Raw genomic sequence first — 14,736 nt, forward strand, 5'->3', positions numbered from 1 at the left:
ATTTCTTGTCAAAAACACCATGAAAACAGTTAGCAATAAAAATATATTACAACTGGATCTTTATTTTGTAAATTCATGAGTGTAACTTAGTATGCACTGTTTTGGTAAAATTGCTGCTATTCCTAAATATCTTGAGGACTGGATCCTACTTTGTGGTGGACAACCATTACTTACTGAACTTAAAATTCTGGTTTTTATCTCCAGTGCATAAAGCACAAGAATCATTATTTACAGTATCAAAATATGTCCCTAAAATCTGACACTTTGTGTCTGACAGTGGCCAGTAGAGGATTTTTCTGTGGCAAAGGTAGGAAAGAGGATAGGACCATGCAGTTGAATGTTTGAGCAATCTGATGTTTAGGATTTGGGATTTACTGAAGCATAGGTTGTATCCATGTGTTTGTGTTTCATAGTTTCTGGGACTCATCCACATGAAATTGTTGAATCACTTTTGAACCCATGCTTGGTATTTATCATAAGCAGTGACAAAACTTACTTAGACATTTACAGAAGCTTCTTCTATTTTAAAATTTTTCCCCCCAGACTTCTTCCTGATCAGTTAATTTGATATCCCCATGTTTTGCACAGTAAGAATTGGGTTTTATACTCCTTTTATACACCTTTATTCTACATTGTATGGTTATCATTCTTGAAGTCAAAGAGTCCTAGTCAATCTGAGAGAAACTTCAGTTTCCTTGGATTCCTGTTGTAGAGAAAATGAAGATTATTCAAGATGTTTTAGGTACTCTCTCCTTTGTAAGAGAATGAAATTTAGACCAGGAGTCTTTCATAAAATGTCAGCAAGCAGCTTTTACCTTGACTTTTTTTTGCAGTTGCTCTGTATTCATGTTGATGTGTTGATGTGTTGATGTTCTCAGGAAGGACTTCTCCCTCACATTTTTAGACTGTTTGCTGTAGGCCTTGAGTATTGTAAGTGGGTTGGTGTCCATGTGTAGAAAATTTGTAGCCATTTATTTTTTAATTTTGAAAGATGGTTTTTAGTTGTGAATAATTATGACTTAAATTTATAAACCCATTTCTTGTGGGAAGAAAAAAATCACTCTCCTACCTTAATGTGTACAGCTTTTCAGTAAATAAAATGAACATCTTTAATTTAATCAAAGAAATCTTCATGGATCAATTCCTGGCAAAAATTAGGAATGGTTAAATAACCTAGTTTATACCCTCTTCCTTGTATGCGAAGAGAAGATTTGAAATAAATTAGTGAACAAAATTATTACATAAACTCTGTATGGTGGTAAGGACATTTTTGTTTATATACATACCAGAGAATTTATGTGCTTGGAAAGACATCCCCCTTCTGTTTATCTCCTGCGTGCAGAGGGCTTTTACAGACTGAGGAGCTGCTGAGTCACACTTTCACTGGATGACTGACAGCCCTGCTCCTACCAAGAACTGTAGATTTCCTCGCCTGCGTATCAGGCGAGCGGCGTAACGCCCCTCACTTAGGAAATGAATGACACAGCATTATAAGTGACTTCATTGAAAATGCTGTGAGCAGCTGAATGGAAATGGGTTTAGGCAGCCATGTAGGGCAAATCCAAATCTATCCACATTATTTACTGGCAGTGATGATTCGCTATTAGAGAAAGCAATATAGTAGTATTCGTTTCAATGTGCTGAACTAGCAGTTTTGCAGTGCAGTTATTCAGAGGAAATTTTGTCTGAGTATATGAGTAGTAATAGATCTGAGAGAGACATGGAGCTCTCTGTTGGCAATGTTTGCTGAGTTTGGAAAGATATGTACAGAACTAGAGTAATTAAGTCTAAGCCTAAATAATCTACAATTTATAATACCATTATAATACCAATAAATAAAATGTATTGAATAGTTTGTGAGTCCAAAATAAATTGGAAGGAGTTGAAAATATTGTCTTCCTCTTTAAAAATGTAGAAAGATTTTGTTGTGGAACCATAAATATGTTCAATACCTTTATTTCCCCTTGGTATATTATGTTTTAAATTGGCTTTTCCTTGAATGTTTAAGTACGTGCTTGGAGTATGACAAGCAGAATCTACTTTACATTTACAGAAGTATCTGCAGTTATTACTTCCTTTAAAATCCTTTAAGTAGTTCGTTTATGTTGCTATTAGAACAGAATTATTCCATAAACAGCACAGCTCTTCACATGTCATTTAGCCATTCATTTGCTTTTTTTATTAAATGTATAGGTATAATCTTTTAACAGAGATAGAAATCTACCTTTAATCAATACCAATTTTACTGTCATTTGGCAGGTAAATACACATTTTTTGAGGTTTATTGCACTACTGTGGTATTCCATAGAAAGTTTTGTCCTGGCATTCAGCAGGGAAAGAGTGACTGCACTTATTTGGTTGCTGCTGTGGAGGTGCTTATTACATCATTCTCCTGATGGCCTTCTTTGGATTGCAAACAGATTATGATATGATTCAGGTACTTTGGATTTTCTTGTAGCCCATAGGTACCTCACTTGCCATGATACAGAGACTTCACTGTGTGGGAAATGTAGTCATCTGAACAGTCAAATAGTCTTTGGGTGCAGGATTTTGTGCATGTGCTACAGTTTTTGCACCACTAGATTTGATGGATTTCATGTTGCTGTGTTTGTAATGGAGGATGTTGAAATAATGTCCCTGGAATTTGACCCAGGATTTAAGAGACATTACACATTCCTTGTGTTATGACATCAAAAAGTAACTATAAATTGTGCAAACTATCTGAAGAATTTTAAAATACAGGTGGTTCTATAAGTAGCTAGCATGTATAGAATACATAACAATGGGTTTTTTTAGTCAACTCATGATTGGCACATATGTGGAACAACATATATAACTGACACTACATCAAATTAAGAAACACAGAAAATCTAGATCACAGAGTCTCTTTTTTATTCCACATACAGACTTGCACAGGTAAGCACATGCAGACAAGCTTAAGGAGGTGATACTGGCTTCTGTTAATGAATAAGGAAGCTACAGGAAGGAAAAGAATCCCTTTATTAGAAATTTAACATAATTTAAAATACAATATGGTTACATATTTTTAAGGAGATGCACTAATTAATGTCAAAGTTGGTAATATATTTAAAAAGGGAAACATGGTTTTAATGGAACTTTGGAGTCAATTGTGGCTAGTGAATGCTATTATGATATACAATTTTTTCTTTTCTGTTCTGATTGCCAAGTTATTTTTAATGTCATGTTGGTTTACAGAATTCCTCAAGGTCATGATCAAATTTGATATGATTTTCTGATAACAGTCTGAAATGGAAGAGTCTCACAGAGAAACAAAATTGTTGAGATAACATAAAACAAATATGCTACAGGATGAAAGAAATGTAGGTTAATTATTACATCAGTGTACTAGACATAGCGATCATTTATGCTTTTCTCCCAAACTTTACATTCTTTATTTTATTATTATTGGAATTGTATGTAACAAATACCATTTGTGGTCAAATAGAAACTTGGTGACCCTGACTGTGACCAAAATTATCTCAGAAAGTATAAAAATTTAGAATTTTTTCCTGTTACAGATTTATAGGGCAATATCACTGTAGAGAGAATAACTGACCTATGTTTGAAATAACTCACCTATGTATAAAAATTCCTATCATGTAGAAATTTAACAGGACTGACAGTGTTGCTTTAACACACCTCTCTCTCTGGTTCCCTTACATGTAGGCAAGCAATGTTTTGTTCTGTTCTTTGCTGCTTCACTTTCATTCTGTATCAGGTCCAGGACCATTAGTCCTCAGATCAGACTGGCACATTGCCAAGGCTTAATGATACAGAAAAACTGCTCTGTTGCTTTTGATTTTATGAAAAGTTTTGAAATGAACCTATAGGAAGACTTGACAAAAAAAAAATAGTGAGGAAAGAGGTGGAGGAACCTTATTAGGAGTCACAGAGAGGTTAGAAACTCATCTAGAGACCAGATCATCACTTTGTTTACTAAATTTACATTGAGATTCTGTCATGAACCCTATACTGCAGTACACCCTAGGCTGAGTTCTCTCTTGCATGTGTACAATCTTGTTGCCAGTCACTGGTGCAAGATGATCGTACACCATCTTCCCAAAAACTGAAGGACCATTGAGTGTAAGACTAGCTGTGACTGACACAAATCCCAGTTGGACTCATTATTCCCAATGGTCCTTAAGGTCTTTGCAACACAGAATGGGCCACACCTCTGCATATCCCTTGTCCTGTCAGTCCTTTGCTGTTGTAGCAAATCCCTCCAAGGCACAGGAGGAAGAGGGACAGGGCAGGAAGGACCTGGGTGCTGGCTGGCCATGAGCTAGTACCAGAGTCAGGATGTTGGCCCTTTGCTTGAGAGTTGGCTTCCCTGGGAACCTCCCTCTGCAGGTAAATGAGTGGTGAAATCTGTGTTTTCTACAGGCTCTAGCTGCCCTGCCCAGCTTCCTTGGGACTCCCACCCACACCCTGCCTGTTTAAGCTCATGCCTGGACATCCCATTATTGGTTGTGTACGTGGATCTGTGTCCAGCTCTGTCCCTTGCATGTGGATTTGCTGGCTGCCTTCCTGGCAGGCCCTTGAACTACACTATAGGCAGCCTTGCCTCCAGCCCTGTTTCCTGACTGGACCTTGAACCCACGTGATAGTCAGCCTTGGCCCTGCTGCTCTTCTGCAGGAACACCGGCTGCCCCTCCTGGGTGGACCATGGACCGAGTTCGGTACCTGTGCCTGGGTCTGTTGGTGAACTGTGACCCTGCAGGGCTGGGGTGAGGGACTGCCCTGCTGCTGGGGGTGCTGGTGGTCTCTGCCTGACTGTCTTGGGGTTCCCATAAGCTTCTAGCTCATCCTCCATTGTGGCAAAATGTATCTGTGTTGTTTCTTGATAGTGCCTAACTTCATTGACCGGTTTGGCAAAAGCTTAGCCTCAGATCCAGCTTCTGATCTTCGTGATATATGAACATTTTTCACTCTTTGACAGATGGTACAGCTTCATACTATGTGGCTGTACCTTTCATGACAACTTTCAGTACATGTAGCAGAAATAAATGGTATTTTCCAAAATTTTATAGCCCTTCATGATACCTTTTACTGCTGTAAGGACTTTTTATTTGCATAGTAATATGTTGCTCATAGTCAAAGACCTTCACCAAGGATTTGGCCCCAAACCCTGCAGTTAAAAAGAGAAAGGTGTATGACTCTCTCTGTGTGGAGTCACTACAAGCTTTTGCAGGTAAACAAAATATTTTATTACTCAGTGCTACATTTGAAAAAAAAAAATTAAATAAGTCTGAAGCTCCAGCTGCTTATGATGAAGATGATATGGTAGTAGATTATGTTGATCTATTTTTAAATGCATGCCTCAGTTAATAGGTTTCTATGTGAGCATGTAAACCCCAGCAGTGAGGAAACAGACTTTGCATAAGAAAGTATAGCTGTTAGTCTTTCCAAACAATCATAAATCCACAAGCTCAAAGTATTGAAGAATAGTAAGGTGTTACATTAGTTTATAGAGTGAAAAACATGCCCAGTACATTTATTGTAAAATCTTATTTCAAATTTTTTTTTCCTTATTATTGAATGAATTAAAGATGGAGAATTCTACTCCAATGGATTAACAGTACTATGCAAACACATTTTTAAAGCACATAGGGTTGAAGAACTTTAAAATATTGTCTTATCAGGTTTCATGATTAGGTGCACACAAATAGATAAATAAACACTATCATATGTAGATGATCACTGCTGTATGAGACCATATAATTATTAAAAAATATTCCAGTGGTAGAGGTTACAAATATTCTTGTTTTTGTGTGCTTATAAAATGTATGCAGCTGCAGTAACCAATCTGTGATTCTTTTAGACTTTATCAGAACTTGTATGACTAATTTAGCCTTTTATCTATCTGTGGATAATCATGTGGAAGCTAGGCACACAGGAATGCTAAACAGAAAATATAATTGGTAGTGTAAATCTGAGTGGGCAGGCAGTTGGATTTCCTTCAGTCAGTTCTTCCTAGCCACTGTCTTTGAAGCTGTAATCCTTCTGAGCCAAGCAAGGTCTCAGGTTCCAAACACACATTAATGTCATGATAAGAAACTTGCTGTGGAAAGGTTGTGCTGCACTGGGGTGTTACTGCTCCCACACCAAACTGGCTGGGAAGTTTCCTCATTTGCTTCAGTACAAAGTCAAGAGCTTTCCAGGATAATTTTGAACAACACAAGCTGTTTTGGATGAAATGCATGAAGAAAGTTCACATGTCTTTTATCAACGCCAGCTCTGGGCAGAGTATCTCTCACTGAATTTGTGATCACAAACATCTGGTTAGTGGTAGCTGTTTTTGCAGCTGGGCTGAGATACACGGTGTCTGCAGGGGTGCAAATGGTGGGAAGAGGAGAAGACACAAAGGATGATGGGATCTGCTTTACTTTTTTTATGGTTTGACTTCATTCAGTGGGGCATGTATGTCCTGACAATCTGTGGAGCCAGCAGGTTCCTCACAGGCATACAGGCATTAGGATCAGGACCCAAGTTTTCTCATGCCCAGTGCTCGGTAAAACATTCTGAACTTATCTTTCTGTTTAATTACTCAAATACAAATATTACCTTCTTTAAAACTACTGAAGCTGCAAGACAGTGAAGACTAACAAAACTCTTCGTTTTCTTCTGACAAATGAACAAGTGTTGCTTATGCCAGGCAAGTTTAAAAGATAGAGGATAAGATCTCTCAAAATTTAATTTTTTTTCTAATAATTTTCATTAATTTCTACAATCAGATAGTGTTAATACTGTGCCTAAATATACAAGCAAATATTTTCCTGAGATGAGCTGACATAGGCTTTCATAATGACATATGCATTCTTAAGTGTAGTATTTCACTGTTCTCCTGGCCTATAAATAAAAAAATATGTGGGCAGTAAGTGATATTCTTGTGTCTCTCATTTTATAAATCTCCTATTTCCAATGGAAATTAAACATTAAATAACTAACCTTTGGTCTTCCTGTACTGCTTCTGATCTTTATGGTAGTATATTATTGAAGAAGATGTTCTAAATTTCAGATGTAGTAAATAGTTACAGTGAAATTTAAAATTTATTTATGTGCTTCAAGTTACACAGGAGCTTGGTCAACCAGTTAGTCTTTTTTTTTTCTTTTTTTTTTTCCCCTGCATATGCCAAATCTTAAATTCTGACTCCATTAACTCCATTTTGCTGCCCTTCCCTTCCCTTCCCTTCCCTTCCCTTCCCTTCCCTTCCCTTCCCTTCCCTTCCCTTCCCTTCCCTTCCCTTCCCTTCCCTTCCCTTCCCTTCCCTTCCCTTCCCTTCCCTTCCCTTCCCTTCCCTTCCCTTCCCTTCCCTTCCCTTCCCTTCCCTTCCCTTCCCTTCCCTTCCCTTCCCTTCCCTTCCCTTCCCTTCCCTTCCCTTCCCTTCCTTCTTTCCACTTGACTCTCAAACATATTTTCCACTGTGTATGTCTTACAGACTTTTGTTTTAAAGCCCAGCTTGAATGTTTATCAAAAACATATTATAAACTTTGTCCTTCACAGTTGCAAAGCCTGACCTACTCCTCAGGGGTGGTTCTCTCCCCAGATAACAGTTGTGTGAATGGAGTGCAGATCTTGGCTAACATCGAATGCTGCCATGCCAGTGGTGCAGAGCAGAGTCCATGCTAAGGTGTATTTTCTGCTCATAGACTCCTATTGCCTGTAGCTGATCACAGATTTTATTCCAAACTATCTGTGCAATCCTTCCTCTGAATTAAAAAGCCTGATTATGACTTCCTGTGCCCGGGCACTTGTGAATGAAATCAGTGACAGAGATGTTCTTTCTGTACAGAAGAAGTGTTTGACACAAGGCTTCAACAATACCAGGAGATATTTTCCCATGTAAAGACATAATTAAGTTAAAACCCTTGTTAGAATTTTATCTAAATGAATTAAAAAAAAAAAAAAAAAAAAAAAAAAAAAAAAAAAAAAAAGGAACACCAAGTCTTGAGTCCAAAGAGCAGGTTCTGGTTAATTGGAAGCCTAAGGAGCCAGTCTCCTTTCTTTGGTGGGTGGTAGGAAAATAGTTATAATAATTAATTTGTTCTAACACTGTAGCTAAAATTCTTCAGAGGGAAGAAAAATGTTACTTTGAGGAATGAGGTAAATACTTTAACCTAAAATGTTTTGTCTATGGAAGAAATAGTTATTTTTGCTAAAATTTGTGGATTAATTTTGTATTGGAGCAAATTCTTATAGGTCTTTACTGTAGTATTCATATCCAGCTGTTAGGCATTAACAGTGATGAATGCTGTGAACAATCATCTTGTTACAGTTTCCTCTCTTCATTTTTTTTTAAGTTTTAAAAAAATTTTTTAGAAGAACATTATTCTTCCTAAGAAGTCATATTTCTGTTTTCTACCTTTTCTCACAGTTGGTGTAGACATGTTTCCCTTTTTAAAAAAAATTAGAGGTAGTAATTTTCAATTGGAGAGTATTAGGTTAACTTAAGCATACACTGAAAACAAAGTTCCAAATGTGCAGAAATGTTTGCATTTTGCTTCTGGAGCAATTAAAAGGTTTTATTGAAGGTTACATTAAAGGAGTCATAGAAAACAAAGTAGCTCTTGAAAGACATCTAGTTCATCCTCTCTTCTCAGGACATAGATGACTAAATCATTCTTGGCAGAGATTAGTCTGGTTCTCCTTCTGTTGTAATTTAAGTCCACTACTGTCTGGTCTCTCTGCAGTCACTTTTTACATATCTGAGGACCATTATCATGTCTCCCCACAGTCTTCTCATTTGTAGGTGGTAAAGGGCCTGGTCCTTTCAATGTTTCCCAGGCTCAGGGAGCTCTCCCTATTTTCTTTTGTTCTCTCACCATTTGATTCCTGGCATACCTGGAAATAATGCTTCAGACTGAAGATAGTACTCCATCAGATCAAAGTCCTTCTACTGACCCTTTCTGAGGATGATATTTACTTTTCTTGCAACCTTGTGACATTGCTGGCGCATGTTCTTCCCTGACCCTTTGCCATCTCTGATCCCATTTCTAGAACTGCTGTCCATTCATCCCCATCTTATATTTGTTCAGGCAGTTATTCCCAAGGGCTGGAATTTGTATTTGTCCATAGAGAAGCACATTCCATTTGTTTACTGACCACATGCATCTTATTTTGGTAATGCATCCTCTCTAGATCTTCAGTTCATCCTTCTGAACTCAAATCCTATGGCCTGCATAGGTCTAACAGCTTTTCCAAGCACTGAATCCTTTTCAAACCTGACATGAGTGCTATTAATTCCATTGGACAAACCACTAATGAAAATACAGAAAGTGCCATATCTGGGACGAGTAAGGTAAAATGTCATGGATATGGAATGTCCTGGTCAGTGACTCCTCATTGCTGCAGCTCACAGGACAGTGTGGTGTGGACAGATGGTTGTGCTGCTGATGGGCCATGACTTGAGTGTGCTCAAGTGAAATTGCATCAAACCATTCCAGATCTGGGGATGTCTGGGTCTCTTCTGCAACAGCGCTGATGAGGGTCCCCATAAAGCCCAAAGCCAAGATGACGATAGCCTGAAGCATCAATGACCTTTCCACAGGATCTGAAGAGTTATATTTGCTCTGGTCCCTCTGTACTTATGCTTCTGGAAGTAGAAATCATCTCTATATAATGCTAGAACTTAAAAAAAAATAAATTCATAATTTAAACTGTTTAGTGAAAAATTAAATTGAGTTTGGCCTAATTTCTCTAAAAAAGAAAAAAAGGAATTCTTAAGTGGGGGAAGAGACAAAGAGTCAGAAATGTGAGCAGAAGGTAGGATTACTGTTGGGACAAACATTCAGAAACTAGAGCTGTGCTCAGAGTAAACCATTGTGTTTAAGTTTTCCTATTCAGGGAAAAATCTTGTTAATTTTTACTTTTGAAAATATAGATTTAATTTTGCTCCTCACTTTAATGCTCTAAATGGTATGTTTCATTAGGAAATTGTATTTTTCTCAAAAAGTATTGATGAGGTTTTTTTGCTTTCATCTCTGCTTCTCCATAAGCCATCATATATACTTCAGCTTCAGAGTAGTTTTTTTTAATTTCACGTGTTTTAAACCACATTTCTGTTACAGTTGTTTTTTTCAATAACTTCCAATAAATAGACACAAGAATGGTCTTTTGACAACATATTTTGTTGTGAAAACTGCCTTTTTCTTTCTTAGAGCTTCCTGTAAAATCTCTCCTTATCCAAACTCATGATAAAGATGAATTTGCTATTCTTTCTAACAATTATTGCACTCTTTACCAAGGCCAGTTACAAGAAAATAAATATTTTGAGCTGTATGTGCATTTACACTTTCTGCCATTCAGCTCAGATATGAAACAGTTGAGATCCACAAGGAAACATTTTAATATGTTTTGCTCTCATCAGCCTTGAAATTAGCTGCAAAAATAATGCACACTTATACTTAACTCCTTTGTTGTAGGCATGGCATGACAGGATTCCTGAGACCAAACTCAGGTTTTTGCAAGGGCTCTTTAAAAGTACTTGCTCATTTAATGGAAGTAAAGTTACCAAATACCACACCTGCTATGTATTACATGGTTTCTAAAGTATAGCCCTGTATTTCCTTTGAAAGAGGGTAAGGCATGGAAAAATTTCCTTAAATAATGATGTGTCAGACAGGTAATTTTCCCTTAAGATATAACTGATTCACAGAGGCTGATTCTTGCTGCTGTGTTACTCAGTGAACAACACAGCCTGATATAAAGCATTGTTTTGCTTTATTTTGATGTTTTTCTTGACTGAGTGGCACTGCATTGTATCAGCATAATAAAACCAGAATCATCCAATAGTATCTCAAACATTAGAATAATTAACAAGTGATTTTGGGCATAAAAATACTGAGTTCTTGCATAGGCACAGTTTGAATGGATTGACCTGGATTTAACTCAAGGTTTGCTCAATACAAGACTAGTTTGAAAGAGAGCAAATGTAGTTACCAAATCAATGACATATGACCACAACAGAAGCATATTTGATGGAAAAAGGAAATTGAGAAATCCAAGACAATAAGATAAGGCAGTGGTCTCTTCACGGTTTATTAAAGTTAGGAAATGTGTAACTTAAGAGACTAACTTGTCACATATTTTTGCAACTCTCATTCAGAGCTGGTATTTTGCATTTCAAGCAGTATTGTTACTTGAAATGAAAAGTTGAAACTTAAATTAATATTTCCATTTTTTTTCTCTTTGTGATGTGTAAATGAAAGTTCAGACTTCTTTTTGTTGTTACTCTTCCACCTTTTACCCCAAAACCCAGATAGTGCTTGGACTGGAACATTCTTTTCTGCTTGTTCCTGAGTACCAGGTGCTGTTGACTGACTGAAAAACATGAGTTAGTAACAACTGAAGGGTTAGGCCTGTTTTTGTTAGCCCATATGAGACTAGCCCACCTGTTTATGGCATCTGGTGATGGAGTGAAAGGACTGACTTACAGAGGCTTTTTTCACCTGCTTTCAACTTTCTTCCAGCTGTAAGTATCCCCCTGCCTAGCTCCAGTCTCCATCAGAACTGAATGTCTGGTTACTCACTAACATTATTCTGTGAAAATGATTTGAGTGACTTTAAATACTTCCTAGTGGGAGATTATAAAACAAAGGAAAAATAACCCCTGAATCAAATTTGACAGAATTGGGTTACAGGAGGCCATGCACGCAGTGGCACCTCACCGGGATGGAGGCCTGAGAGAGCAGCTTGGGGGAGCCTGGATGGGACACCACTGGCCCTGAGTGTGCCACAGACAGAGAAGAGACAGAGAAGTTTGTCTGACAGGCCTTTCTTTAAATCTAGCCTCATCTTCAGTGCATTTTTCAGTTAAGAAAAAAGTGTGACAGCAGCATCAGTGAAATAGCAGCATCAAAGCATCTAAAGGAACAAACATTCCCAAGAAAAGCAGGTATTTTTTAGCTATAATTTTTTAGGCTTTGGAGTATGGGGGGATAAATTTGTAACCTATTTTAATGCCTGTGATTAACTTGTCTTTGGAAGTCATAGCTACTGCTAAAACCATAGCGACTTCTCACCTCACTGAAGGTTTTATACAAACTTGGAGCACTTTTTCACACCTCTGCACAGCTACTCCCCAGCCACAGGAGGGTATTTCTCAGGACGTCAGTCTGTGCTAAGAAGATAATGCCAGTTCAAGGAATCCTGCCTCCTTGCACTCCTCCTGCTCATCTCTCATCCTGCCCCTACAGCACAATGGATTTCCCTCCTCAGGCTTTCTCATGACCTGGACCCTTTCTGCAATTCACCTCCTCAAAGAGCCTCACCAACAGCTCCATGAGGGTTGCTGTGGGGGCAGCAAACTGGTCTGGTGAAAGAGCAGAAACCCAGGGCTCTTAAACTGGTTTTGCTGTGGAAGCCAGTGAGAAGTGAGACAACCATTGAGGCAATAATGTCTAAAATTACTGTAGAATAAATATGTTAAAATATTCTAGAAATTATTTGGAACACTGAGGATGACTGGGTACAGGAGGGACTTTTTTCAACTTTTCAAAGGCAAATGATCTAAAAATATGCACATTTATTATGCTTTCCAGCATGACAAAACACGAGCATCCAAATTTTGTCTTTGACTTTCAGATCCAAAGAACACTGTGTATGATGTATTAAATGTAATTATTGTGGTCACTTGTGTTTGAAATTTTCTACTTAGAAGCATAAGAAGTAAAACATTGAATTGGCATTTTAGCATCTGTTAAAAATTGCTCTTATAAAGCAGCTGTTTTAACCTGGCCAAGAGCGTGGGAACCGCTGCAGCTTTGTTCATTGGTGAAAGTCATGTCATTTCAGGTAAAGTTTTAAAACCTGTATAATCCAGGCAACAGTGAGTTCTTTTGTACTGTCTCTTCCTTATTTGTGAAGCTCCTGCTGTAGCAGAATTCCAGGAATTTGAGAGTGAGAACATTTGAGATCACCTATAACATGAGCAACAATCATAGTTCAACTGGCCAAACACTGATTTATAGCATTCTGTGTAGGAAGATTACTAACAGGCAAGAGTCCAAAATACTTCAACCATCTTAATATATTTCCAAGAAAATATCTGATTTTAATAATGACTATGCAGTATGTAGGAAACATGAATGCTAGAGGTTAAGAGATCACCAAAGAGTTCTCAGCAGCACCGATTTAACACAGGAAGTATTGGGAAAGTCCAAGATTTAACTGTTCAGCTAAAGCCAGAACGGAAGGTGAGGCAAGAAAAAGAAAACATGGGTTTGTAAATATGATGACATCTCTGTGCCAGGAATATGAGCCACAATAGTTGTAAAACCTAGGTACAAAAAGTTCATTATAGATTCTAGAAAGTAAGTCAGAAGTGGTAATTGTGTCACCATAGATTAATCTATTTCCCATCTTGATTAAAAAGTCAAGGGAGTGCAAATGCAATAATTTTAAATGAGGAGAAATACAAATGCTGTGAGAAGTTGAATTCTGTGGCTTTCACTCAGGAAAACTCTCAAGCATGTTCTTATTTTTAAGCTCAAATATTCCAACGAAAATCACTTGGTGGTGCCTCAGCAACTTGCAGTATCAAGTTGTTAAAATGTTTCATGTTTTGGTTATTTTCACTATCTGGCATATGTGTTGTAGGTTCTCCTACTGCAAAACAACAAGCTGCTACACGTCTCTTGCGACTGTGGGAACAGAGGAATTTACAATGTAAGCGTTTTGTTTCATATTTTTGTGAACTATGTGCCTTCACCTCAAGTCTTTGCTGTAGATTCATTGTGGCACAGAAATACTGCAGAACTAACAGAAATTCAGTGGAGACGATGGGGGATAATGCTTCTTTATTGTCAAAAGACATTTATTTGTGGGAGACTTTATGGAGCAAGAGCAATTTATCACAAGTTTTATTGCTTTGCATGTGAGGTTGGGTAATGATTTAATGAAACTCTATTGTTTGCTAACTGGAGTCATGGCATTTTGTAAAGGAGAGGGACATTTTATGTAGTAATACAGAAATAGTCTGGCTGTCATATTTGTAAAGGAAATAATCTACATTCATCTCTTAATAATAAGGGGGCTTGAGGTTATGCAAGTACACCAATGTAAGATGGTGTTTAGCTATTTAAGAGACAGAGTATTGCAATATTTTCCCCCTAGTTCTTCCTGTTTTGTTCATAGTAGATTTAGCATTTGTTTGCACTTGCAGCCTCCTGCTTCTACAGAAAAAGAAATAATTTTTGAGACATAGACGGTTTACTGCCTGCAATATATAAAACTGTGGTTTGCTCATATTTTAATGCAGCCTCTACCCATACTCTGTGTTAAGTTAATACTTTATGAAGGAGAATAACATCCTCTTCTCCTTCATTGTTTCTGTTGATTCTGTATCTTGGGATTTTAACAGGAAGAGAGGCTCCAGTTTAAAGCCAGAGTTAGCAACTAAGGGTTTCATAAATACAGGCTAAGCAATTACTGCAGAAGTGGCCAGAGCAGCTAGTTTGACTGCGGGTATAAGATTTTCCAAAATTTTCCTTTAAGCAGTGGTTCTGGTTACAGCTGACTAATAATCACAGTTAATACTGATTTTCTTCATGGCATCCTGTTTGCAGCATCTGGACAGGCAGAATCCTGATTTCTGCCAAGGACTTCCAGGCAACACAGTAACAGGCAAATGCTAACACTGCTGTCAGTAACAGAGAGATTACCACTATAATTTAAAAGACTGCAAGCTGAGAATAGGTTGACCTATATTGTTAGAC

Source organism: Ammospiza nelsoni, chromosome 5 (assembly GCF_027579445.1).
Source record: "Ammospiza nelsoni isolate bAmmNel1 chromosome 5, bAmmNel1.pri, whole genome shotgun sequence".
NCBI classification, from domain to species: domain Eukaryota; kingdom Metazoa; phylum Chordata; class Aves; order Passeriformes; family Passerellidae; genus Ammospiza; species Ammospiza nelsoni.